We start from the raw sequence: 26,321 nt of genomic DNA on the forward strand, positions 1-26,321 counted from the left end.
TTGTTGATCAGATATATGTTAGTTTGTATGCGTAGGGTGAGTTGTGGTCATTTGATCTGGTGCCCTCTTATGTCATTTTTGACATTTTTGACATTTCATATTATGGATCATTATTTACATTTGCACTCTTTTTCTTCTGTGGTGATTGACAGGCTACACATAGGTTAATCCAGGATTATACGTGAGGAGACCTCCGGTATACCTCCGAGTCCCTGTGAGCTATGAGTGAACCTGTACATTGATGATTCCACCTGGGGGAGTGTTCATTCTCTGAGAACACCCCCCTCTAGGTTGTACACCTCCTTTAAACATTAGCCAGTGGATAAGCCTAATTACGGTTCTTTCCGCGAGTGGAACGCAGAGACTTCCGGCCAGCGCCTCTTCCGCGGAATGGAACGCATGGTGTTCCGGTCGGTGGAACGCAAAAGACGCGTCTCCGGCAGTTGCCCTTCCAAATCGTTAAAATACACTCATTTAAGTAGCCGTGCGTTAGCGATAGCCACTGCCTGTCCTGTGAACCCTGTAACTTTTTTCCCAGTTGGTCTGAGTTAGTTATCTGAGAGGTGATCAGTTAATGAGAGACTGGGTTTATACTAATCTCCTTAATTGGCACTTCCTGTGGTTGATCCTTAAATAGTGCTCAGCTGAGGCTGAACTTTATGCAGCTTCCATTTGGCTCTGGACACTTGAGCAGTGAGTATGGTTCTCCTGCAGCTCCCTTCTGACACATGATTACGGTTGGTGATTATTTTTTCCTGTTGTGCCTCCTTACAGACTGAGTGTCTGACACATGTACAGAGCCCACAAGCTGCCATGAGCTATTTCTACATGTAACTAGGTATGATCTTTTCCAAAATGACGTTGTTAGTGTATTTTCTTATGGTGTAGTTACTCTGTTATTTATCTAATAGGTGACTACGCCTTGCAGCTTCCCCTACGTTATAGGCTTTTTAACTTCATTATGTGATCAGGCATGTTGCCAACTTTGAAGGCCATTCCACACATCTGAGTGATCTGGCTTGCCGTCCAGGTAATCATTTGCCTATCTAAACAGATAGTCCTAATGGTGGAGGTGTCTCTTTCATCACACGTGGATTATTTCCAAGTATCTCTTTTTTACATATATAAAAAAACAGCTTTTTAATACGTTTTCTGGTTTTTGTGACAGTCTTCAGGGCCTGGGAGGCACTGGTGGTGTTGGTGTTGAATAAATCTGGGTTCTTATACATATTAATTGTAACTGTTTCTGATTGTATAGGTGATTTAAGTGCCAATCTTGATAAAGGTCCGCATAAGGACCGAAACGTCGATGAAATACGGCATCAACAGTGAACCCGAATAAAAATATACTGAATTTACAAGTGACTTCAGAGACTAATTTCTGGGCGTGAGTGCACCTTCCACCTAGGTGGTTGTTGTGGTATATATATATATATATATATATACATACACAGTGCCTCCGTAAAGTATTCACACCGCCTCACTTTTTCCACATTTTGTTATGTTACAGCCTTATTCCAAAATGGAATAAATTCATTTTTGTCCTCAAAATTCTACACACAATGGGGGGATCATTCCAAGTTGATCGCTAACTGCTGTTGTTCGCTGCGTAGCGATCATTGAAAAAAGTGGCTAATCTGCGCATGTATATGCACCGCAGTGTGCATGCGCATCGCATGGGTACGAAGTCCTTTGTGGTTTTGCACTGGTTCTAGCGACGATTCCAATCACACAGCCGACCGCAAGGAGATTGACAGGAAGAGGGCGTTTATGGGTGTCAACTGACTTTTTTTCTGGGAGTGGTTCGAAAAACGCAGCCATGGCTGGGCGTTTGCTGGGTGGGTATCTGACATCATTACCGTGTCACTCATCGCACAGTATAAGTAACTACAGGGATGGTGTTGTTTTGCACAAAATGTGTTTGCAGGTGCTCTGCTGCACAGGCGTTCACACTCCTGCAAAGTGAAAATACACTCCCCCGTCGGCGGCGACTATGCGTTTGCATGGCTGGTAAAAACTGCTGGCGAGCGATCAACTTGGAATGACCCCCAATACCCCATAATTCCAACGTGGAAAGACTTTTTTTTGCAAATTTATTAAAAATAGAAAAACTAAGAAATCACATGTACATAAGTATTCACAGCCTTTGCCATGAAGCTCAAAATTGAGCTCAGGTGCATCCTGTTTTCACTGATCATCCTTGAAATGTTCCTAGTCCTACAGCTTAATTGGAGGTCATCTGTGGTAAATTCAATTGATTTGACATGATTTGGAAAGGCACATACCTGTCTACATAAGGTCCCACACTTGACAGTGCATGTCTGAGCACAAAACAAGCATGAAGTCAAAGGAATTGTCTGTAGACCTCTGAGTCAGGATGTCTCGAGGCACAAAATTGGGGAAGGGTACAGAAAAATATCTGTTGCTTTGAAGGTCCCAATGAGCACAGTGGTATCCATCATCCGTAAATGGAAGTAGTTCGGAACCACCAGGACTCTTCCTAGAGCTGGCCGTCCATCTAAACTGAGCAATTGGGAAAGAAGGGCCCTAGTCAGGTAGGTGACCAAGAACCCGATGGTCACTCTGTCAGAGCTACAGCATTCCTCTGTGGAGAGAAAAGAACCTTCCAGAAGGACAACCATCTCTGCAGCAATCCACCAATCAGGCCTATATGGTAGAGTGGCCAGATGGAAGCAACTCCTTAGTAAAATGCACATGGCAGCCCTCCTGAAGTTTGCCAAAATGCACCTGAAGGACTCTCAGACCATGAGAAACAAAATTCTCTGGTCTGATGAGACAAAGATTGAACTCTTTGGTGTGAATGCCAGGCATCATGTTTGGAGTAAACCAGGCACCGCTCATCATCAGGCCAATACCATCCCTACAGTGAAGCATGGTGGTGCTTCACTGTTGGGATGGTATTGGCCTGGTGATGCTGTGAGGATGTTTTTCAGCGGCAGGAACTGGGAGACTAGTCAGTACAGAGGGAAAGATGAATGCATGCAATGACCAGAGACATCAACAAAGTACTGAGCAAAGGCTGTGAATACTTATGTACATGTGATTTCTTTGTGTCTTATTTTTAATAAATTAGCAAAAATCTCAAAAAAAACTTTTTTCCCGATGTCATTATGGGGTATTGTGTGTAGAATTTTGAGGGGAAAAAATGAATTTATTCCATTTTGGAATAAGGCTGTAACATAACAAAATGTGGAAAATGTGAAGCGCTGTGAACACTTTCTGGATGCAATGTGTGTGTGTGTGTGTGTGTGTGTGTGTGTGTATATATAGATAGATATGTGTGTGTGTGTGTGTGTGTGTGTGTGTGTGTGTGTGTGTGTGTGTGTTTTTTTTACTTGCAGCTTGGTTCAATCTGTGTGAAGTCACAGGGCTTTGCACAAAGGACAATAGGGTAAAAGCACACCAAACAGTACAAATAGATATATATTTTTTTCCTTTTCTGTTTTTGTTTAACTTGCTGCTTGGTTCAAACTGCGTGAAGTCACAAGGCTTATAGATGCACATGAACAAAGCACATCAACCAGTACAATTTACACCAGAGAACAGTGCAGCATGCAGCATGCCCCCTATACACAGTCACTTTGTACAGCACAGCCACTTGCGAGTCCGGAGTCTCAGTACAGCCACTACAGCAGAGTATAAGTGCAGCTATCAGCAGCATGCCCCATATACACAGTCACAGCACAGCCACTTGTGAGACCGGAGTTTCAGTACAGCCACTACAGCAGAGTATAAGCGCAGCTATCAGCAGCGTGCCCCCTATACACAGTCACAGCACAGCCACTTGTGAGACCGGAGTTTCAGTACAGCCACTACAGCAGAGTATAAGCGCAGCTATCAGCAGCGTGCCCCCTATACACAGTCACAGCACAGCCACTTGTGAGACTGGAGTTTCAGTACAGCCATTACAGCAGAGTATAAGCGCAGCTATCAGCAGCGTGCCCCCTATACACAGTCACAGCACAGCCACTTGTGAGACTGGAGTTTCAGTACAGCCACTACAGCAGAGTATTAGCGCAGCTATCAGCAGCGTGCCCCCTATACACAGTCACAGCACAGCCACTTGTGAGACCGAAGATTCAATAAAGCAGAGTATAACGCAGCTATCAGCAGCGTGCCCCATATACACAGTCACAGCACAGCCACTTGTGAGACTGGAGTTTCAGTACAGCCACTACAGCAGAGTATAAACGCAGCTATCGGCAACATGCCCCCTATACACAGTCACAGGACAGCCACTTGTGAGACTGGAGTTTAAGTACAGCCACTACAGCAGAGTATACGTGCAGCTATCAGCAGCGTGCCCCCTATACACAGTCACAGCACAGCCACTTGTGAGACTGGAGTTTAAGTACAGCCACTACAGCAGAGTATACGTGCAGCTATCAGCAGCGTGCCCCCTATACACAGTCACAGCACAGCCACTTGTGAGACTGGAGTTTCAGTACAGCCACTACAGCAGAGTATAAGCGCAGCTATCAGCAGCGTGCCCCCTATACACAGTCACAGCACAGCCACTTGTGAGACCGAAGATTCAATAAAGCAGAGTATAACGCAGCTATCAGCAGCGTGCCCCCTATACACAGTCACAGCATAGCCACTTGTGAGACTGGAGATTCAATAAAGCAGAGTATAACGCAGCTTTTAGCAGTGTGCGCTAGTGTGAAATGACGCAGAGTCCCAGCTGCAGCGCCTTATATAGAATCCAAGTCCCGTGAGAATACAACGCCAGGAGGATGACGTGCAGCCTCAACGTGGAATCCAAGTCCGTCCGGAATCACAATAGAGGACTAGTATTTAGGGATTTACACAAATTTTCAGGTACATACTGCACTATTTGGCACTAGTGATGAGCGGGTTCGGTTTTACTCGGTTCTCAAAACGGCATCTTCCTCTTTTTGTTGTTTCTAGATTTTGATCCTGGACTATTGAGGATGATGGCCACCTTTTTTGAAAAAGGGAGTGTGTACATATTTGTTTTATCTCATTTTAATTTTTGGAACTTCTCTTTTTTCTGTGTATGTTTTTGTTTTAATAATTGATATGTTGGAGATAACTGGGCATTTAAGTGTTGAGAGTTTTCTATTTTTCAAACACATGCAAACTTATACACACACATCAATGATATATATATATATATATATATATCATTGAACACACCTCCATATCAGTAGTCACACTCTCGCCATGCTGGTCTCACCACCTGCACTGGCACACCATAGGCCCATCAGAAATTTCAGCTCCAGGCCCATGAAGACCTTAATCTGGCACTGGTTGTAGGATTTGTGCTAGGGTCATAGAAATTGGCCCCTCTATTGTACTGGACATAAGTGTGCTCTGGCTAGGCTATGGCCTGTTGTTGTGGTTGTCTGGTGTTCCCTACAGGGGATGTAGTTAGCATTCCAATGCTCAGGATATCGGCAGACAGCAGACCGGCGCTGGAATCCCAACAGCCCACAACCCGAACATACCGTATATACTCGAGTATAAGCTGACTTTTTCAGCACGTTTTTTGTGTGAAAAAGCCCCCTGGGCTTATAGTCGAGTCAGTGTAAGGAGGGACACGGAGGGCACAGCGCGGCTCTCCTGTGTCCCTCCTGCGTCTCAGTCGGCGTGTGTGTTAAATAAAGTGCCCGTTCGTGAGCTCTGATTGGCTCACGAACCGGCACTTCATTTATCACACACACGCCGCCCGAGACGGAGACGCAGGAGGGACACAGGAGAGCCGCGTGCTGTGCCCTCCGTGTCCCTCCTTCAGAAGACAGCGCAGGAGCGATGGAGGGTAAGTACCGTAACTGCCACTGTGGGGCATATCTGGCAGCATGAGGGCACATCTGGCACTGTGGGGCATATCTGGCATATCTGGCAGCATGAGGGCACATCTGGCATATCTGGCAGCATGAGGGCACATCTGGCACTGTGGGGCATATCTGGCACTGTGGGGCATATCTGGCAGCATGAGGGCATATTTGGCACTGTGGGGCATATCTGGCAGCATGAGGGCATATCTGGCACTGTGGGGCATATCTGGCAGCATGAGGGCATATCTGGCACTGTGGGGCATATCTGGCAGCATGAGGGCATATCTGGCACTGTGGGGCATATCTGGCAGCATGAGGGTATATCTGGCACTGTGGGGCATATCTGGCACTGTGGGGCATATCTGGCAGCATGAGGGCATATCTGGCACTGTGGGGCATATCTGGCAGCATGAGGGCATATCTGGCACTGTGGGGCATATCTGGCACAGTGGGGCATATCTGGCAGCATGAGGGCATATCTGGCACTGTGTGGCATATCTGGCAGCATGAGGGCATATCTGGTACTGTGGGGCATATCTGGCAGTATGAGGGCATATCTGGCACTAAGAGGGCTGTGTACGGCTAGAGCTGCATTTCCCACCCTAGGCTTATACTCGAGTCAATGAGTTTTCCGAGGTTTTTGTGGTAAAATTAGGTACCTCGGTAAGTTTCAGGGGGAGGATTAGGCTACTGGGAGGAAGGGTTAGAGTTGGGCTGCGTTAAGGAATGGTTAGGCTGCGGGAGGGGGGGTTAGGGTTAGGCTGCGGGAGGGGGGGTTAAGCTGTGGGAAGGGAGGGTTAGGGGCAGGGTAAGGATTAGGCTTACATTCAATTCGAAGCACTGTTGGGATGCTGCTGTTGGTATTCTTACCGCCAGCATCCTCAGCACCTAGTTCCCTTATCAGCCCCAGAGTACGACCACACATATACGTTCAAAGTACGCCATTTGTCTATCCTATAGATTGTAAGCTTGCCCTATAGATTGTAAGCTTGTGAGCAGGGCCTTCCTACCTCTATGACTGTTTATTACCCAGTTTTGTTATATTACTGTTATTTCCAATTGTAAGGCGCAACAGAATTTTCTGCGCTATACAAGAAACTGTTAATAAATAAATAAATACATATCCTGCATGGTCATTAGCCGTGAATGACTGTTGTATTTCCCTTTTGAACTCCAGGAACCTTTGTATGTGTGCGTCCTCCTGGACCTGCATCTCAGAGTCCATTTCATGCAGATGCTCCAGGCAGAGGCGTAACTCTGGGAGGCAACGGAGTCATCTGCTGCCGGGCTCCTGCTCTGAAGGGGCGCACCTCTCCTCCCATTCTGTGACACCATTTAATGAAGTTAATTGATAGCTGCCACTATCTCTTCATTGGCCAACTTCCTCACTGGTCCCTGCACCTTACAAATCACACCATTTTTATTATACTGTAGATACACATTTTACAAGCGTCATACTCAGGATTAGAAACCACAACCTATTACACTGGAAGCACTGTTTGCTCCTGTATAGGAAATATGAGAATTCTAACTATATGAAGTTACTTCTCTGACAATTACACGTAACTTCATATAGTTAGAATTCTCATGCTTCCTATACAGGAGCAAATAACTCCATCAGTAAAGTGTCTGCTGTCAGTATAACAGGTCATGGGTTCTAATCCTGGGTATTACTGCTAAGAAATGTGTGATTTAAAATAAAAGACAATGAAATGTATACATACAGTATATCTATTTGTTTTTTCAGAACACTCCATCCATACACGCACACACACATACAAAATATATTTATCTAAATATAGGAGGGGGGCACCAATATTTGTCTTGCCTCTGGGCAACTGGGATGAATTTACGCCATTGGCTCCAGGATTATGAACATCATCACTCTAGCTGCTTGTTCACATTTGTTTGGTTTCTTCTATGTCTGCAGAATGTTGTAGATTGCAAAGGGTGAAACAAAAAAACACATTACAATCAGCGAAGAGAGTATGTAACACCTAGGTAAGTATGGTGTTAGTGTAGGGTATTTGATGTATGCCTTACCAAAACTGATTGGTCTGTTGGCATGAGTTTACTGCATCTTCACAGAGTGGTAACAAGGTCTCTGAATCTTAAACTAAGCAATTGCACTCAAAACAGTTTTCAAATAAAATAATACAGTTTTCAGTATCACTTACAAAAGATAAAATTAACCACTTAACTGACGATTTATTTCACCAAAAACCGCTCCGAAATTGTCGGGGTCTTTTATGAGTGAATTAGGTGAAGAACATGAATTTTACCCTATTCCAAATGATTTTAGTTAAAAAAAGCAAAAAAAAAAGTTTTTGGTATTTATTTTTTTAAATACCCCCCCCCCCCCCAAAAAAAACCCACAGAAACATCGGCCGGGAACATCGTGACCACCGGAACATCAGAAACATTGTGGCTTTCATTTTGAAAGCTGGGACAGCCTCCAGGTTTACAGGGGGGATCTGGGGGTGGCTTGGGAGGGTTAATTTACACTCTCCAGCTGCTGCCATTGTCTGCAGCCGCTGGAGGGGGGATCCTGCCGTGCTGACCGATCAGCAATGATCGGCAGCACGGCAGACATAGGGGGAGAGTGCAAGGAGGCAGGTCCCTCTGACAGCAGCAGCGGAGGGAAGTTTGCCTTCCCTGCCGCTGCTAACACTCTCTATCTGACTGGTCGCATCCTGTGCGACCAGGTCAGATAGAGTAATGAAAATCTCCTGGCGCCAACCAAATACCTACACAGTTGCCGCAGCTTTCAATTAGGGAGTACTCAGCCCATAAATCAGAATCAAATATAAATAAAAAATAGAAAGCGCTGGTAACCGTGTAAAAAAGGCTTTATTTTTATTTGATATATTCTATTTATTCTTTTTCTAAAATAGAGTTTATATCTCATACATGTATAAAATCTTACCATACAATATACAATATTCATAAGCCATATATTACAATTTTTATCTCATTTATCCTAGTTCAGAAATGCATTAGTTTAGCAGCTTTAATTATACTGGCATTTTCAGCTGAGCCTGGATAAATGACATTAACTTGTTACAATTTGGTCTATCCTGACTATTCACAACTAAAACAGACACTGTTTAACCACTTTAAAAAGGTAAAGTATGTCCTCAATATATTTGTCAGAGAGACTGTCCACAGCTGTGTAATTAGAACACTTATCATGAAGCGTTGTTGTTTAACCACTATAAGTTCTGATCCATTGCCGGCAATTAATTAAAGCTTGTATTCAGATCAGTCCTTTTTATATATAGACCAAGTTCTTAGTGGTCGCTTAAATTAAAGCTCGCAGTATAGTAGACTGTGCTCCAATATGGTGATTAAAACATGGCCATGTTTGGTGAGCTGAAAATTGGATATTACCATATCTTTCCTGTGAACCTTGGTCCGTACACTCCCGGCCCTGGTAGCGAAATTCCTTTTAACGGGTCCTTATCCGGAGGTCTGAAATAGGTTCCACAGCCAAAGAGATAGGATTATGTGTTATCCCTTGGTATCCTCTGAGGATACCAGGGCCGGGAGTGTACGGACCAAGGTTCACAGGAAAGATATGGTAATATCCAATTTTTAGCTCACCAAACATGGCCATGTTTTAATCACCACATTGGAGCACAGTCTACTATACTGCGAGCTTTAATTTAAGCGACCACTAAGAACTTGGTCTATATATAAAAAGGACTGATCTGAATACAAGCTTTAATTAATTGCCGGCAATGGATCAGAACTTATAGTGGTTAAACAACAACGCTTCATGATAAGGTGTTCTAATTACACAGCTGTAGACAGTCTCTCTGACAAATATATTGAGGACATACTTTACCTTTTTAAAGTGGTTAAACAGTGTCTGTTTTAGCTGTGAATAGTCAGGATAGACCAAATTGTAACAAGTTAATGTCATTTATCCAGGCTCAGCTGAAAATACCAGTATAATTAAAGCTGCTAAACTAATGCATTTCTGAACTAGGATAAATCAGATAAAAATTGTAATATATGGCTTATGAATATTGTATATTGTATGGTAAGATTTTATACATGTATGAGATATAAACTCTATTTTAGAAAAAGAATAAATAGAATATATCAAATAAAAATAAAGCCTTTTTTACACGGTTACCAGCGCTTTCTATTTTTTATTTATTTTTAGGTCAGATAGAGCACTTGCAGGCATGGTCGCATCTGGAACTCAGTTTGTTGGTCTGAAGTCTCACACAGCACAAACAAATGCAACCTGCAATGGACGCTTAGCAATAAGGTAGTCAAACAATTCCACTTAGTAAGAATTAAATTATCCAAAGACAAACCAGACACTTACTGTTCTAAGCCACTTTAAATGCAAAACACAAATACAACCTAAATAATGTAAAATATAACTAATTTCAATGCTAAGGCTCCATAAACTAGTTATGGCCAGTTACATGGTTCTCGTTGGAGTATTCAGTTAGAAGTTCCATATTACGTTTCCCAGTTTAGCAAGCTCAGAGTCTTACAGCACGTTACATATATAAGGTTAGCAGGGATAAGCTGACGCTTTTCCAAAGGTTCCTGGGTCTCCTCCACAGGCAATAACAGCTGTATACTGTATCAAGATGTTCTCTGCAATGCTGATGCTTTTTTAACTTTAGACTTTAGTCAGTGTTTCCTGCTATCTCCCTTTCACAGTTACTGCCCGAGAAGAGTGTGATCTGTTCTTTTTGCTCCCTGGCTGCTGCTCTCAAGGAGGAGGCTCTTCCTGGCCCTCCTATACTGGGAACGAGTAGCTGCATCACTGTCCTTGGATGCCAGAAGATATCTCTCAACAAAGCCTCAACCGTCTTAGCTTCTGCCACCATCCACCAATTCTCACAGGGGTCCGCACGGCTGATCACCGAGTCCCCTAGCTGCTGCCGTCAATCTATTTATTTATTTTATTTATTAACAGTTTCTTATATAGCGCAGCATATTCCGTTGCGCTTTACAATTAGAACAACAGTAATAGATCAAAACTGGGTAAAAACAGACAGACATAGAGGTAGGAAGGCCCTGCTTGCAAGCTTACAATCTATAGGGAAATAGGCATAGATACAGAAGGATAGATGCTACCTATTGCATAATGGTCCACCAGATTGCTAGGTTCTTAATGGGTTGTATGATGATACCCCACAAAGTTGGCCAAGTGTCAGGAGGGTGTGAGACTAAAGAAAGACAAGATATGTGATGTCCTTCCAATCACCAGGAACACCGCAACACACACTGCAGCTATTAGCGCTGCTCCACCCTTTGCTCTCTGTTCTCCTAAGATGGCCGCCACTCAACTGCCAACTGTCCCAGCCCTCAGCTGTTAACTGCATGCCAATTACATCACAGAATATATCTTTAACCCTTTCCCTGCTTCAAGTAACAAAGTTTTCAGCTAGGCTGCAATTTGTAGAGGGGGACAATGGCACCGAAGTCACATAACTGTCCGTGGTAGTCCTGATGGGGTGCTACACGTATAAATAAACATTGCAGTGGAAGCATTCATGTGTTTGTGCCCTTCTCCCACCTGCACAGTAACTACACTCTGAGACTGATACTGTTTGAATTTTAATGAATTTAGAGACCTATTTATCAAAGAGTTTGATAAGTAGCTCCAGCCAATCAGCCATGACAGTTAGGAGCTGATTGGTTATCATGTGCATTCAATGAGTTTTAAATAGCTAAAACTTGTTGACAAATGGGCCCGTAGTGTGTGTAATATTCCACTATTTAACTGCAAAGCTGGGGTCTTTGTGTGCCGCAATGTCTCGGTCTCTGACTCCACTATCTTGTTAATGGTGATGCTGATCGAGTTATCGTTGCCAGACTATTCAAGTAGACTGTTGTGCATAGGGTTATCTGACACAATCAGCGGTGATGGTGGGCTGCATTGGGAGCGGGGCAGGCTGTGTTGTGGCCCTGATTTGTCAAGCTTTGGACAGTGATAAATTGCAGCCAAGCTCCTTTCATTTTTTTAAACACAGCCTGTAACATGTCACTTAGGAGCTTGATTGGTTGGTACTTTATCACCATGCAATTTATTACTCTCCAAGGCTTGATAAATCTGGACCTGTGTGTCTTGGCTGTTTTCCTGAACCGACATCTGGCCACTGGCAGAGCTGGATGAGGATAGTGATATCATATTTGTTAGAGCTGTTTTGTCAAAGACACTATAGCAGAGGTCATGTTAAGACCATTCCATGCGTGCAGCGCCACTTTGCTTGTGATTGTGGTCATGCACTTTTGGAAACTGCACTGCTTTTAATTTGTTTACAATCTGCTGCTGGGATCTTTTGATACCTCTGGCTGCCAGCATCTGGGATATGTTGCTATAAACAATGTTATCTTTGACAGTCATAGTCATCTGCCACCTGATTTCCTCCTGTCCCCTAATATTGAGCAGCAATCTTCTCTCTCTCTCTCTCTCTCTGTCTCTCTCTCTCTCTCTCTCTCTCTCTCTCTCTCTCTCTAACCAGGTATGGGTACTCATGCTGTTGTAAAGAGATTTTATATTCTTTATGCTGTTACTGCTGTTGGTGTTGGTGTCTGTGCTCATAAGCTTGTTGATGCTGCTGCTGCTGTATGCACCCAGTGTGTCTCTGACAGATGACATAATGTCAAAGTGCCCCAGAAGCTCCAATCAGCATCCTTTACAGTGGTCTAAATCAGAAAACCTGGGTCGCGTCAGTTTCCATTGAACTGTTACCTGAGTCCTTCCTATGTCCGATCCTGGTAATTTCCCGGCTAGGATTCGACCTGGGTTATTTTTAAGGAGCCATTTCCATTGAGCTACAACCCGGGTAATGTGAATGCCAAATTGCTTTCTCACAAATATTTAAAATGTCCGCTCTAATATATATTGTAAACGCCTGCACCTCTTATTACCATGTGCCATGAATGTGCACTATACATAGCAAAACACTGCATCCCATAAGAGAAAACAATACACCCACACATTATCTGAGTTCCAAAGCTCATTGATGTATATATATATTTGTTATTAAAAGGATATGGATTCAAAATATATTACAATGTACAGTATACCTATAGTTACATGGTTACAACTCACACATTAAGCAGTTAAAACATACAGTTACAGTTACAGGCCAGCGATACAATTACCATATCTTTCTCATATAAATTTGTCCCTCCATATGACTCTCTCTCTCACTGTGAAATCATGCATGAACTCCATCATCGTCTGGGACTGATCAGCAACTGACCTCCTGTGTGATCAGCAATGTGTTATCTAGTTTTTTGGGGGAGGGGACTTTCTCATTCATGATGAGTCACTGGTTTGGGGATGTCTGAGGGGCTGGCCTGAGCTTCCTGTCCACTACCTGTTTGGAATATCTATTGTTCTAATAAAAGTGATTTTAGCGTTTATACATTTAATCATAATTATTTGTTGCAATGTCCTACAACTTAATAACAAGTATCAAATTAATCTACCCATTAATCTGGTTGCTTTAATAGTAAATATGACATGTCTATCTTGCTTCGTTCAAATAATACACATACATGACATTACTTCATTATATAATTTTAAATCATCATGATGTCTGCCGCTTGATATTATTATAATTATGTACTGTATGAAATAAGTGTCGAATCCATCTCTGTGGCATGTCCGTGTAAATGCGTGTGTTACCATATATTTTACTGTGCTCGCTGCGCGTATTTGCAAGTATAGCGACTCATAATGTGTAGAGTTTGTATGTTCTTTTTATGTAATATTTTTTACTTCGACAGTAAAATAGCAATAACCTGGGTTTTTCAGGCAGTGGAAATGGGGTATAAGTGAACTCACATTTGTTGTTTTAGGGCTTAGTTCAGACTGGATCACTGCAGTGGCAGCAATCGCAGTCTGAAGCCCTTCAGGGATTGCGCGGGCACACTGCGTGTGTGCACCCTGGGAGGCACAATGAGATGCTAAAAGCATCTCAGGGCTGGGATCGCCTGTCAATCAGGCAGAGGCGGTCGCTGGGGGTGGGAGGGGGTGTGCCAATGGCGTTAGAACGCTGTTGGTGGGGCGCGGTCCGGACAACACAGGCATGTCCAGGCCGTTGCAGGGGTGGTCCGCGGCGGCTGCGTGACATCACATTCAGCCACTGCGGCCTAGGATGTGGCGGGTAGCTGACTGCCAGCGCAGCTAGGCTGCACAGACATGGAGCTACTCGATGGGTGCAAAAGAATCACTATCGTGCGATGCTTTCGCACCCTTGCGGGGGGTGCAGGGCCTGACTTGCGGGGCGGACTAGCCCTGTGCTGGGCGTCCCCCCGCATGTCTGAGTAACTGATCGTAGATGTGCTAAATTTAGCACATCTATAATCAGATCTGAATCACCCCCTTGAAGCAATCCTTCTGTATTACTGATAGTTGTTATGCTTCAATTTTATTCACATTTTGATAAATATGCACTTGGACATTATGCACAACCTAAACAGCCAAAGCCTATGGAATGACATTTAATGTTTTAAAGGGATACAATGCATGTGTTATCAATAATTGGACTCTACACCCAATGCCCACCCCCTACAATGAATAGCAACATACCCTCCAACATTTTGCACCTAAAAATCGGTACAAATTTGAAAAGGGGGCGTGGCCACAGGTAAAGGGGGCGTGGCCATATCCCTTTTCCTATACTTTCAATGGAAATTTAGAGAGCTAAAAATACAGACCATAAAAAAAAGGTACTGTACCCGCTAAAAAGGTACAGTTGGAGGGTATGTTGCAATAAAATGGCTTAAACAAACAACCATGGCATCCCAGCATACCATATATCTAAGAATTAAAATAAATTCATCCATTCACACAGACTAGCATCTAAAAATAGTAGATTTGCCTACAAAAATTGGAAGGCACTTTTAGTCAATAGTAGATGTCTATTACGTATAGCAGTGTGGAAAATGTAGTTACCTAAGCATATATCTTTACAAAGCAGTAATTAATTGCAATGCTCTGCAGAAGAGTTGAAAATGTTGTTAGCTATGCATATATTATTTCAAAGCAATATTAACTTGCAGTGAAATTCAGTAGTGATCATTACTTTTTGATGAATAGGATACAGATGAGTCAATTTACAATAGATAACAGATGATAGATGATATATAACTAATAATTCCAGTATAACATTAAAGTTATGCTTCAAATTAAATCACACTTTTGATAAACATGCACTTATTTAAATAATATGCTCAGTCTAAACAGCCACAGGCTATGTTTATTAATGTTATAACATCCCAGCTATCTCTGTTCACTAAAGTGTGGCCATCCCCTTAATTCCACTAGGGACAGCAAAATGGGGCTATTAACAACCTACAAACGCTTATCTCCTATAGATAACACAATCTGCAGATGTCATTAGTTAGTTTACAGTTCAGTGAAATCTTGGTGGGCCTGGAAGGCTGGAGGCTGTTCCCATCCATCCTTTATGTAAATTTATATGCACAGGTAGTCTGGGACAAAACCCAGAAGTATACTGATAGCAATAGCTGTCTCTATGCTGTAAGATCTTTTCCCGGTAAAGCCCCTTATCAGATACACTTGTCCCTGGAAGAGTGTTCACTGTTAAATAGCTACAATACAATCATCTATTAGTGCTGTGAATACCGGTAATAACAGATTCACGGCCCACTCCACGGCCCACTCCACGCTTCCAAATGGCAGCAGACTGTCAATCACTGACAGTCTGCAGCCGATCTGCTTCTGATGTCACAGACCTGTGCGCAGTACGGGTCTGCCACATGTGCAAACTGAACATCTGTACTTTGCGGCATGTGCCGCACTACCATTAGGACCTGAAAAAGGCCCTAAATGCGCTAACACTTTGCAGTGAAATAATTGTCGAGCTCCACACTCCCAGTGTAACGCTGATGGCTTTAAGGTGGAATTGTCATGGGCTCACTAAAAACAATGGATGAGTCCATGAAGTCACACATTTAGTGTTGTAAAGAACGTTTAACAATTGGCACCCTAAGTAACACTGCATACAGTAGGTTAGCCTAATGGTAGCTAAAACCATTATCTAACATCGAAAACAAGATGGAGATGCCGAAGAAGAATAAATCTGTGCAATTGCATCAAAGTGCTTGCTGAACCAGAATAAATACTGAAAATGGAATCTACTATATAATAGCCCAGATCTGTAACTCTTTGCCTGTGTGTATAACGCTGTGCATGGCTGCTAAGAGCTCTCATTGGGTTAGCAGCAGGTCTATCACACCCAGTCCACAGCTGATTGGGTGAAAAACGCCCTCCCACACAGGTTACATCCAATGGGAGGCTCTGCCCTTTGGCTGCTGTGTGTTCCCAGAGCAGGATTAACAATCAGGCTGATAGAGCTGCAGCTCCAGTCCACACGCCAAAATAGGCCCACTGCATCTGCAGCAACATACCCTTCAACAATTTACACATAAAAATCGATACAAATCTGAAAAGGGGGCGTGGCCACGGGTACAGAGGCGAGGCTAAGCCCCTTTCCTTATACTTTCAATGGAAGTTTGGAGAGCCAAAAATCGGTACAGACCATAAAGAAAAGGTACTGTACCTGCCAAAAAGGTACAGGTGGAGGGTATGCCACTGCATCTGCAGCAAGTCCCTGCACTGTAGATAGGGGGAAAAAAATCCTATTACTGCAGCTTCCTATGTTCTGCTGCCAGTCCGTCTGCCCCCTCCGGCATCAACAATCCCCACTCCCTATGAAACAAAAGAATGTGGGTGCCGACGGCCTATAAGCGAGCTATGTGCGCTATGTGCGCCTCCTGCCACTGCGCAACGAATTTGAAACTTGGCGGTCACAGCAGCAGAGCTGAAGGGAGGAGAGGACCGGCCGCAGGAACAGCAACAACAACATAGACAGAAAGCGCCGGGTACAGCTGCGGCACAGAGGTAGAGGCGTGCGAGTCAGAGCGCCGGTTACGGGTGAGGAGGCTACCGTTCACAGAGCTCAGCAGTGGCAGGAGGCGCACATAGCTCGCTTACAGGCCGTCGGGGACAGACTGTTCGGGAATATCTGCGGGGTATCTTGAACGGTATGAGAGAAGACACCGGAACGTGAAACATTGTTATTAATACTCCTTGCAAGAATCTGATGGACATTACGCTTTGGTGATATATACCCTAATTGGGGAGCGCTATTCACATTCTTTTGTTTCATATATGTATGTAGGTTTGTGGTAACCTGATGAGCAGCTGCACCCCTTGCATTTCAGCGCAGTAGATATACTCTTTTGTTTGAAATCCCCACTCCCTAGCCGCGATGCAGGTGGAACAAAAGCTGCTGCGGCCACCGGTATAGATGTTGTGAAAGCGGCGCAGCGGAAGGCTTTCATAGCCCTCCCTGCGCCGCATACTCTCTGAGCCCCAGACCCTCCACTGCGCGTGATGTCACAGAAGTGCCTCTCCCAGCCACAGCTGCGCCCAGATCCCCAGAGGCTCTGACTCCGCAACACAGCACCTGGGCTGCCGGACTGCAGTCCCTGAGATGGCTAATGTAATGGATAGAGTGGGTGATATTGGGTAATGACTGGACACTGGATCAATGTAAAAGGTGACAGTGCTGTGCAGTGCAGTGGGTGTGCAGTGTCACTGACACTGCACAGCACTCTCACCTTTTACATAGATTTAGCCAGTCAGTCAGTTCTGCCAGCAAGTCACTACTGTTAGCGCCGGTGTCCCAATGAGCAGCATTACAGGGCGTTGGACGCACTAAATAAACTACAGCTCCCAGCAGCCCTTGGTGCCGAAGCATTCCGGTGCTAAGGGCTGCTGGTAGCTGTAGTTAATTGAGTGCATCTTCCCTGTAATGCAGTGTGTTGGGACACCAGCGCTAACAATAGTGACTGGCTGCTGTGCGAGTCTCCGGGAGAGTAACTGCCAAAGGAAGGACAGCAACTTAGCTGTTTCCAGGAGGAGAAGCAGGAAAAGCATTACCCGCCCCTCCCCCACTCACAGTACCTCTGGGCCCCATCCACGGCACCCCCACCTCCACCACCCGAAGTGGCTCCAGACCCCCTCCCCCACCCGCAGCATCCCCGCACCCATGGTGGCTCCGGATCCCCACCTGGGGGACCCACGCACCAGCCCCTCCCCCACCTGCGCCACCCCTGTGAGCGCCCCACCCGCAGCATCCCTGGACCCCCTCCCCCAACTGCATCTCCACCGCACCCACCACTCCCTCAACCATATCATCTACTAGGTGATTCATCAGGCCCTGCGTGTGCTGTTCACACCACTGCAATGGGCTACAACCCCTTAACCATTGCATGCCCTTTGTCCATGCAGTATTTAACCACTCACACAATTATGACTGGAGGTAATACTCCATATAATATAAATATTGCTTGCCACAAGGGCGTGCAAGGGTTAAGGGGGCGTAGCCCCTTACGACGGTGTGAAGAACACCCATAGGGCACAATGAATCAGCTAGTCTAGTATAAAGAACAAGTGTAGCACTAGTAGTATGAAGTTTTTAGGGACAAATATAAAAAAAATGGACTGTGCCTATAATGACGCCTTGTTTATAACTATCTCATAAGAGGTGAATATGCAATACAATATACAACAAATTATGGAATACCAGAGATGTGCGCAAAATAAGCTGCTCTAGCAAGAAATTTTCCAAAAGGGTGTCACCAGACCCAATTCAAAACAAATAATGTAGCAAAAAAAGATATGGAAAATATTTTCGTATGAGCACTCCTAATATAATAAGGTGGTATACATTCCTTATATGTTGTATAATAGTGTCCTTGATCTCCCAATTCTTCTTCTTATCCACATGAAGTTTCAGAGAGGAACTCCCAATTTCATTGCGTATGGAAGAAATAAAACAATGTGTAGAATTGTCAATAAATTCGTTATTTCAATTTAGTCAACTGAATCCCCAAGAAGAGAAGGATGGTATGTGTGAAACAGCGTACTCCAACTCACAGTTAAGTCCCACCAGCTATGTGCATAAAGGTATCTGTCTTCAAAAGTTACTCTGTGTGACCTTCACAAAAAAGGAATTCAGAGGGATGCTTACCATTACTCACTTAAAAAGGAGAGGTATAAGCATTGAAAGGTATCGTTACATATACTTTCACACATAGAAATGCGTACCACACTCACAGATCGAATAATGGTAGAACTCCTATATAGGTTTCTTTTTACCATCGTCCGAGATGGTTTCTCCCATAAGCTTCAAATTGGCACAATAATAAACCTCAGAAGATCCAAGTCATTCAATAAAAAGGTATAGGCCATTTCATATGGTCGTAGAGAAAAAGTTTATTGATCACAAAAAACCATAATTGAGGTAAGTTGACACCAAAATATTAACAATAAAAAATACTTTAAAAATTTAAAAATCAGGAACCAGATAATATAGTCCAACAAATGACCATGGAAGGGTTAGTCTGGACCCCCAAACAGGTAAAGAGGTGTAGTATTACCTTAGGTTGCCAATCAGAAAGTCCAATGTCACAGTGCCCAGTTTGTCAACACATTTTGGCTCTCAGGAGCCTTTGTCAAGACTATTTGTTGGACTATTTTACTATTAGTTGTAAGGAGTGATAAAAATATGTAAGATAGAAATTTTCAATTTTAAAGCAGCCTAGATAGCCTAGATGAAACATGAACTGCAGAAGTGCCAGGATGATCTGAATATAACTCAGCCTCTAGACACAGAGGGCAAGGCTCCTGAGTATGCTGATGCGATTGCTGTATTTAACATCTGCTGAATTGATCAATAACCTTAGCTAAGTATACAATAAATTAATATTTATATATTCAAGTTATTTGTTGAAGTACTTTTCTGGGAATTCACCCATCTGGGTTTCCGCAAACTTAACCCACCTGTAAAATTTGGTGAGCCAGCCAGAAGACCCCATTTGGACCCCCAGAAAGTAATATATATATATATATATATATATATATATAGTATAAAATGTTTAAAAGGTTATTCAATAAGAAAAAGGGGGCAAGTTTTCCATCATGGCTGTCTAGACCCGGGCCCTGGGCTGACATGATGGAAACTACCTGTAAATACATGCAACCAATAAGTACTGTAACTCCTATAGAAGATTTACAGTATGTTAATTTAAGTTTTTATTAAAAAATGAGTGTAGTATACTAAATATTGCAGCACTGGCTTTCTGTGAGCTGGACTCACAGGTTAAGGAAATACAGATAGAGCGAGATACACTAAGGGAGCAAAATGCTGTCCTGCGAACCTGTGTATGGTCCCAGGAACAGTGTACTTTTGACTTGCAGACACAGTTCATAATTATCGAACTTGTGTTTGCAATTCACAATTACACTGTTCCTTGGACCATACAAAGGTTCGCAGGACAGCATTTTGATCCCTTAGTGCGTCTCACTCTATTATGTTGTAAAAAGAGTGAACTGTAAGAAACAGCTGGGTAAAAAGCCCAAACATGATTCTGTGCAGATACACACATTAATTACCTCACAAAACTGGGAACAGTTAGACAGTGATTCTGAGGTAGAATATGAGGAAGATGTAACAGGGCAGCTGCATCCTGTCAGACACACTACTTGCACTTCCACACAAGAGAATAGACAAATTGATGAAGGGACTAATCAGTTTGTTTGCACCAACTGTATACAAACCACAGTAGATAAAAATGTAGTTGAACCTGCAGATGTAACAAAGGATGTTGAAATACACAGACAACAGTGTGAAGTTTTAGCAATATCACATAGTTTCAGCCCAGGTAGTGATAAAATCAAGGAGTGCTGTTCAGAGTTAGGAGGGGCTGATGCTGATACTCACAAGATTTCACAAACTGCATGTGTGAAAGGGGGGTTTGATTTACACAACACAGAGGGGGGAGAGAATTGCTTCTTCATGCAGAATATCACAGATACAGCCCAAACTGTGATACAAAGTTGCCAGACAGAAATGACCCTGCACATTTACACTACAGATAAGGACAACAATGAATCTGAGCAGAAGTGTGAATTTGGGGTGGTAGAAGATTCTTTTAAGAATGTTACATGTGAACACATACTGAATAATTTTGAGTATCTTGCTGAAAAAGAGAACAAGATGTGTTTCATGAGCAAACATGCAAAGTAAACTGGTTATCTGATAATTGTATACCAGCTGATGATGACACAGGGGCTGGAGATACACATTCAGCAAGGGGGTTGGTAACACACTGATAAAGATTTACGGTGTGTAACCCATTACAGACAAACTGTCTGATAACAGAGAGCAACAGAGAGAAACACACTAATTTGGGGATTTAGTTCAGATTTTGTGTTTGGTACTGAAATTCAAACCCCAATGTATTCAATGGTATTGCAACTGTTGAATGATGTGCAGTTAGCAATGACAACTACAAATCTACTTGCTGGACATGTCAAATTTAAACCAGTGCTGTCAGAGATAACAGAACTATCTAATTTTGATTTCTCCATAAGCACAGCTCCACGGTGGAAGGAACCATTGGAAAATTGGGAGAAATACTGGTTTATGCATAATTTTCTCACATTCACAGATGAAGACAAAGTGTGGACTGCTGCTGCAGTGTTGCAGCAACTTTTACAGACTGACAGACTTCAGACAGAATCCGTTGAAAAGACAATAAACCCAGTAAATCTTTGTTTTGAAAACTGGACAATTGTCAAGCCTATGTGGTCAGTTGCTGACATGGAATATACATGGACTATTGCTGACATGTAACATGCTAACACACATGCCTATGTCTTGAATGGCGTGCAGAGACAAGAACTGAGTGCACAGCATGGTGTGCAAGTCGTCACAGAAACAGCACTGATGGTGCTAGGATGCTGGGTTGAAATACTAATGCTGTTGTCAAGCCATGAAAGAGTGGAAGCTTCATTCCACAAGCACAAATCAGAGGAATTGCCTATATTCAGACCATGGTTGATATTACAGAGAACTGTCAAGCTTGTCAGCAGTTGAAAATGTGGAGTATCTTCCCTGACACTGAAAAAGGGCACATGAACTTTGAAATCTACACTGCACAGGTATGGCAATTTGAATTTATTGTTTGCTGCCAAGAAGAAGGAGAAGAATGCTGTATTTAACAGCTACAGAACATAGTCATCCAGGAGTGAAGTTGTCTCAAGTAGAGTGATATAAGATAAGAGACTATCCTGATGTTGACAAAAACTTAAAGACTTTTTTGTTGTTATTATGGGATGTCCAGGAAGATTCAAACAGACAGACACCCATTTAACAGACACAACAAGAATATATTGAGTTCTCTTAATGAGTCATACCATTCACAAAACTGATATCAGTATGACTGAAGGAATGGATGTGTTGTTTAGGAAACAGGAATGTTCATGCATATACGAATTGGGTTTTTAGAGCAGGCTGCATGTATATATGATTTATTAACCAGAGGGTGGTAAAAGCTTGAACTTTTTGGGAATATTTTATGGTATTTCACAAACACATATATTTATGATAAGATTGTGTTGAAGAAATGTTTAGAAATAGAAACTAAGGTAGAAAAGATATTAGCAGTAGGATAAAGAAATGTTTATTTTGTTTTAATGTAATGGTTTATCTCACACTGTCTATTGTTCTTAAGTCAACAGGGCTGAGATGACTATGGCTAGAGAGAAGTTTCTTGTACAAGAAAGAGCCCATGAAGATAAAGGGGGGTATACACGGGAGAGATGTGTGCTGAGCGAACCGCTCAGCACACATCTCTCCCGCCGCTCAGCACAGCGCGATGTGTGCTGAGCGATGCGGGGGGAGGACGGGGGGGCTCAATCTAGCAGCGTCGATAGCGATGTGTGGGGCCGCGCATCGCTATCACTGAGGGGGCTACACACGAGTGATCTGTGCTTAAAATCTAAGCAATCTAGTCAGATTACTTAGATTTTAAGCATGGATCTCACCGTGAGTACCCCCTTAATTCATTTGCACAAGACGGATGACACAGCATTTCCATCTACATTATTATGGGAAATTTAACTTGAACCATATATTGCTTAGATACATACATTCAGCAATATCCAGGCTTGGCCTGGCCCACAGAGGTACAGGGGAAACCTCCGGTGGGCCCTACTGCCTGGGGCCCACCTTCTGCTCTGAGAATCAGGTTCTAGACTGTGCACTTGAATTATACACATGTTACCTTATACTGGACTATGGTGTATTTTCTACAGTGCATTGCTGTTATTAATCTGGTACATTATCACAATGATCCAAAATATGATATCCTGGTTTAATCCAACAATTGATGGTTGCTCATAAAGGATGCTTTGCTTATGTTTTTAACAATATATTTGGTGATTAAATATGGTATATAGTTAATAGGTAAATTTTGTTATATGAGAGCTTTATTTTATATCTTTAGAAAGGTGGTTGGTGTTTGTTATGAATATAATATGGTGTTTTTAATAGGACAAGAAGAGGGAAATATATATATATATATATATATATTTAATACAAGGGAAATAAATAAATATATATATATATATTTTACAAACTGATATGTTCTGTGTGTGTCAGTATTCCTGACAGGGGTATATTTTACAAGTAAGGGCAATGTCCATTGTCTGGTTATATGAGACCAAAACAAGACAAGTGTTTGGAGTTGGACATATGTCAACATTGGAATGTTTGCATCTTCATTTGGAGACAACAGCATTTCACCTTGTGTGTTAATCTATATAATACATGTTAATCAATGTATATAATATGTTATTTCAAACACTCAAAATTAAGGCAACAGTGTCCCTTACTGTTTCTTGGCATTTATGTATATTTTGTAATATGAACTTTGTACATATGAAATAAGCTTACTCAGGAGTTCTCCAGCCTATATAAGATAGACATTTTCAATGTTAAAGCAGCCTAGATAGCCTGGATGAAACATGGACTGCAGAAGTGCCAGGATGATCTGAATTTAACTCAGCCTCTAGACACAGAGGGTGAGGCTCCTGAGTATGCTGATGTGATTGCTGTATTTAACATCTGCTGAATTGATCAATAACCTTAGCTAAGTATACAATAAATTCATATTTATATATTTAAGTTATTTGTTGAAGTACTTTTCTGGGAATCCACCCATCTGGGTTTCTGCGAACTAAACCCACCTGTAACACTAGTGTTCTAGCATTATTTGATCCGTGATTGTGGTGCGCATTTCTGAGTGTGAAAGTATATGTAAAGATACCTTTCAATGCTTATATCTCTCCTTTTTAAGTGAGTAATGGTACGCATACCTCTGTATTTTGTGAAGACAAAGATACCTTTATGCACATAGCTGGTGTGACTTACCCGTGAGTTAGGGTACGCTGTTTCACACACACCATCCTACTCTTCTTGAGAATTCGGTTGGCTAAATCGAAATTGCTCATTTATAGACAATTCTACAGATTGTTTGTTTTATTCCATATGCAATGAAATCCCTCTCTGAAACTTCATGTGGATAAGAAGAAGAATTGGGAGATCAAGGACACTATTATACAACCTATAAGGAATGTACACCACCTTATTATATTAGGAGCGCTCATACAAGTATATTTTCCATATGTTTTTTGCTACATTATCTCTTAAGAGATTTATTTTATTGTTTTCAAAAACACATCTTGTACACTGATTCCCATGCAAGGTGATTTATCAATTTAGTGTTATCACCACATTACTAAAAATACCTTTGTCATTTTATACATGCTGCATTTAGAGAGCTTGAGGCAGTTGCAACAATGACATCTGCAGGCTAAAAGCAGGTACTGATAAACATATACTGGAAGCCTAATCGGGTACTGATCAAACATATACCAGAAGCCTAATCGACTAATATGTACGTGTGTGTGTGTGTGTGTGTGTGTGTGCGTGTGTGTGTGTGTGTGCGTGTGTGTGTGTTAGGAAATTTAGTGTAAATAGAACATTGATTGATGTGAATGGCAAATTAAATTATCCCCTATTCAATTGTGATTACTCCCAAAGGAATCCTCACCAATGCCCCCAGACTTCTTAGATTTTTCTAAATTCTGCTTCATCTCGTCTGTGAGCGATTTTTTTATGTACTGTACGTCCCTTTAAATTCTTGTTTCCTTCGTAACCCTCTAGTCAGAGCAGTATTTGAGCAATGCACAATGCACCAATGTAGGCTTAACTGCCTCAGCAGACATTGCACAAGTTGGCGTACAATAAGTTTGACTAGCTTATGCAGGCACTCTGAGACCCAGAAGAAAGGCATCTATCTCTGATGCAAAACAGATAAAAATTAAACGATACATCAGAGACACCAACGTGAGAAGGCCTCAGAACTTTGCCGCCCTCTCCATCCGACTCTGAAACCGATGATGGAAGCTTACTTCTTGTTGCCATCCGGCTCTAAAAATTTGATATACTAGGAGGAAAGCTAGAATTACTGTACACATGACAGCAATTAAATTACATGGCTGATCAAGAGACACCACAGAGGGGGAGGGAGCTGAGACAGGTGTAGCTTGCTCCAGAATGAAAGGGGGGACAGGGGTCACTGTTTGGGAACTATTCCACTTGACGCAGGGGTCTGGGTTAGGGGAAACAGTCACACTGGGGGCAGGGCACAAGGCTGCAGCCATGGCACAGGCGATTGATAGATAGAAAGTGGGAGGGAACTGGGAAGAAAAAGGGGGACAAGGAGCAAAAGATGCCAATATGGAAATTGGAAGCCAGCAGGAAAAAAAGAAGCAAAGAAGGGAGTGTGCTGAGACATAGAAAGGGCAGGAAAGGTTACATTTAGGTAAGAGACCAGTGGACCAGAAGTGGAAGAAGAAACAAAAGAAGAAAAGGATATGTCTAAAGAAGAGGGTAAGGACCGGGTATCCAGACTATAGATCTACACTAAAAAGGTCTACAGTCAATAAGTCGACATGCATTAGGTCAACAGAGTCAAAAGGTCAACAGGGACAAAAGGTCGACATGTAAAATGTAGACAGTTTAAAAGGTCAACATGATAATGGTCAACACACATATGGTAGACACAAATTTTTCTTTTTATTTCAACTTTTGCATACTTTACCATCCACGTGGACTACGATTGGGAATAATAACCTGTGCTGAGCACATCGGAGCGAGGCACTTTGCCCAAAGCATGCGAGGGGACGTGGTACCCTAATAAGGCTTGTTTGTGTTAGTAAAGTGACAAAACACCCCAAAAAACAAAAAAGTAGTGTCTACCTTTTTTTGTGTTGACCATTTACATGTCGACATTTTGACCCTGTCGACCTTTCCTACTGTCTACCTATTCTTTGTTGACCTTTTGACCATGTTGACCTTTTGACCCTATCAACCTAATGCATGTCTACCATTAGTGGTAAACCTACTATAGACCTTTTTAGTGTAGATCTTATAACCCAAGGATAGACCTAAAGCCTGTATGGGTAACAATTACGGTGCAGCTATGACAGCAGCAGGAGCAAGGACTAAAGAAGACTCTGGTGATGTGGCAGTCAACCCAAACTCCACGGGAGAAATTAAAAAAGAA

At 42.6% G+C, this 26,321-nt stretch overlaps 1 long non-coding RNA gene across 1 annotated transcript; it reads left to right on the plus strand.

Moving 5' to 3' along the window:
- The first annotated feature begins 220 nt into the window (after positions 1-220).
- Positions 221-1,340, plus strand: LOC134935155 (uncharacterized). The gene is made up of 3 exons (XR_010179944.1): positions 221-838; positions 912-1,030; positions 1,259-1,340. It is a non-coding gene; the product is annotated as an uncharacterized LOC134935155 (long non-coding RNA).
- Positions 1,341-26,321: the final 24,981 nt, after the last annotated feature.

The sequence above is a fragment of the Pseudophryne corroboree genome, chromosome 6, assembly GCF_028390025.1.
Source record: "Pseudophryne corroboree isolate aPseCor3 chromosome 6, aPseCor3.hap2, whole genome shotgun sequence".
In the NCBI taxonomy this organism is placed as follows: Eukaryota; Metazoa; Chordata; class Amphibia; order Anura; family Myobatrachidae; genus Pseudophryne; species Pseudophryne corroboree.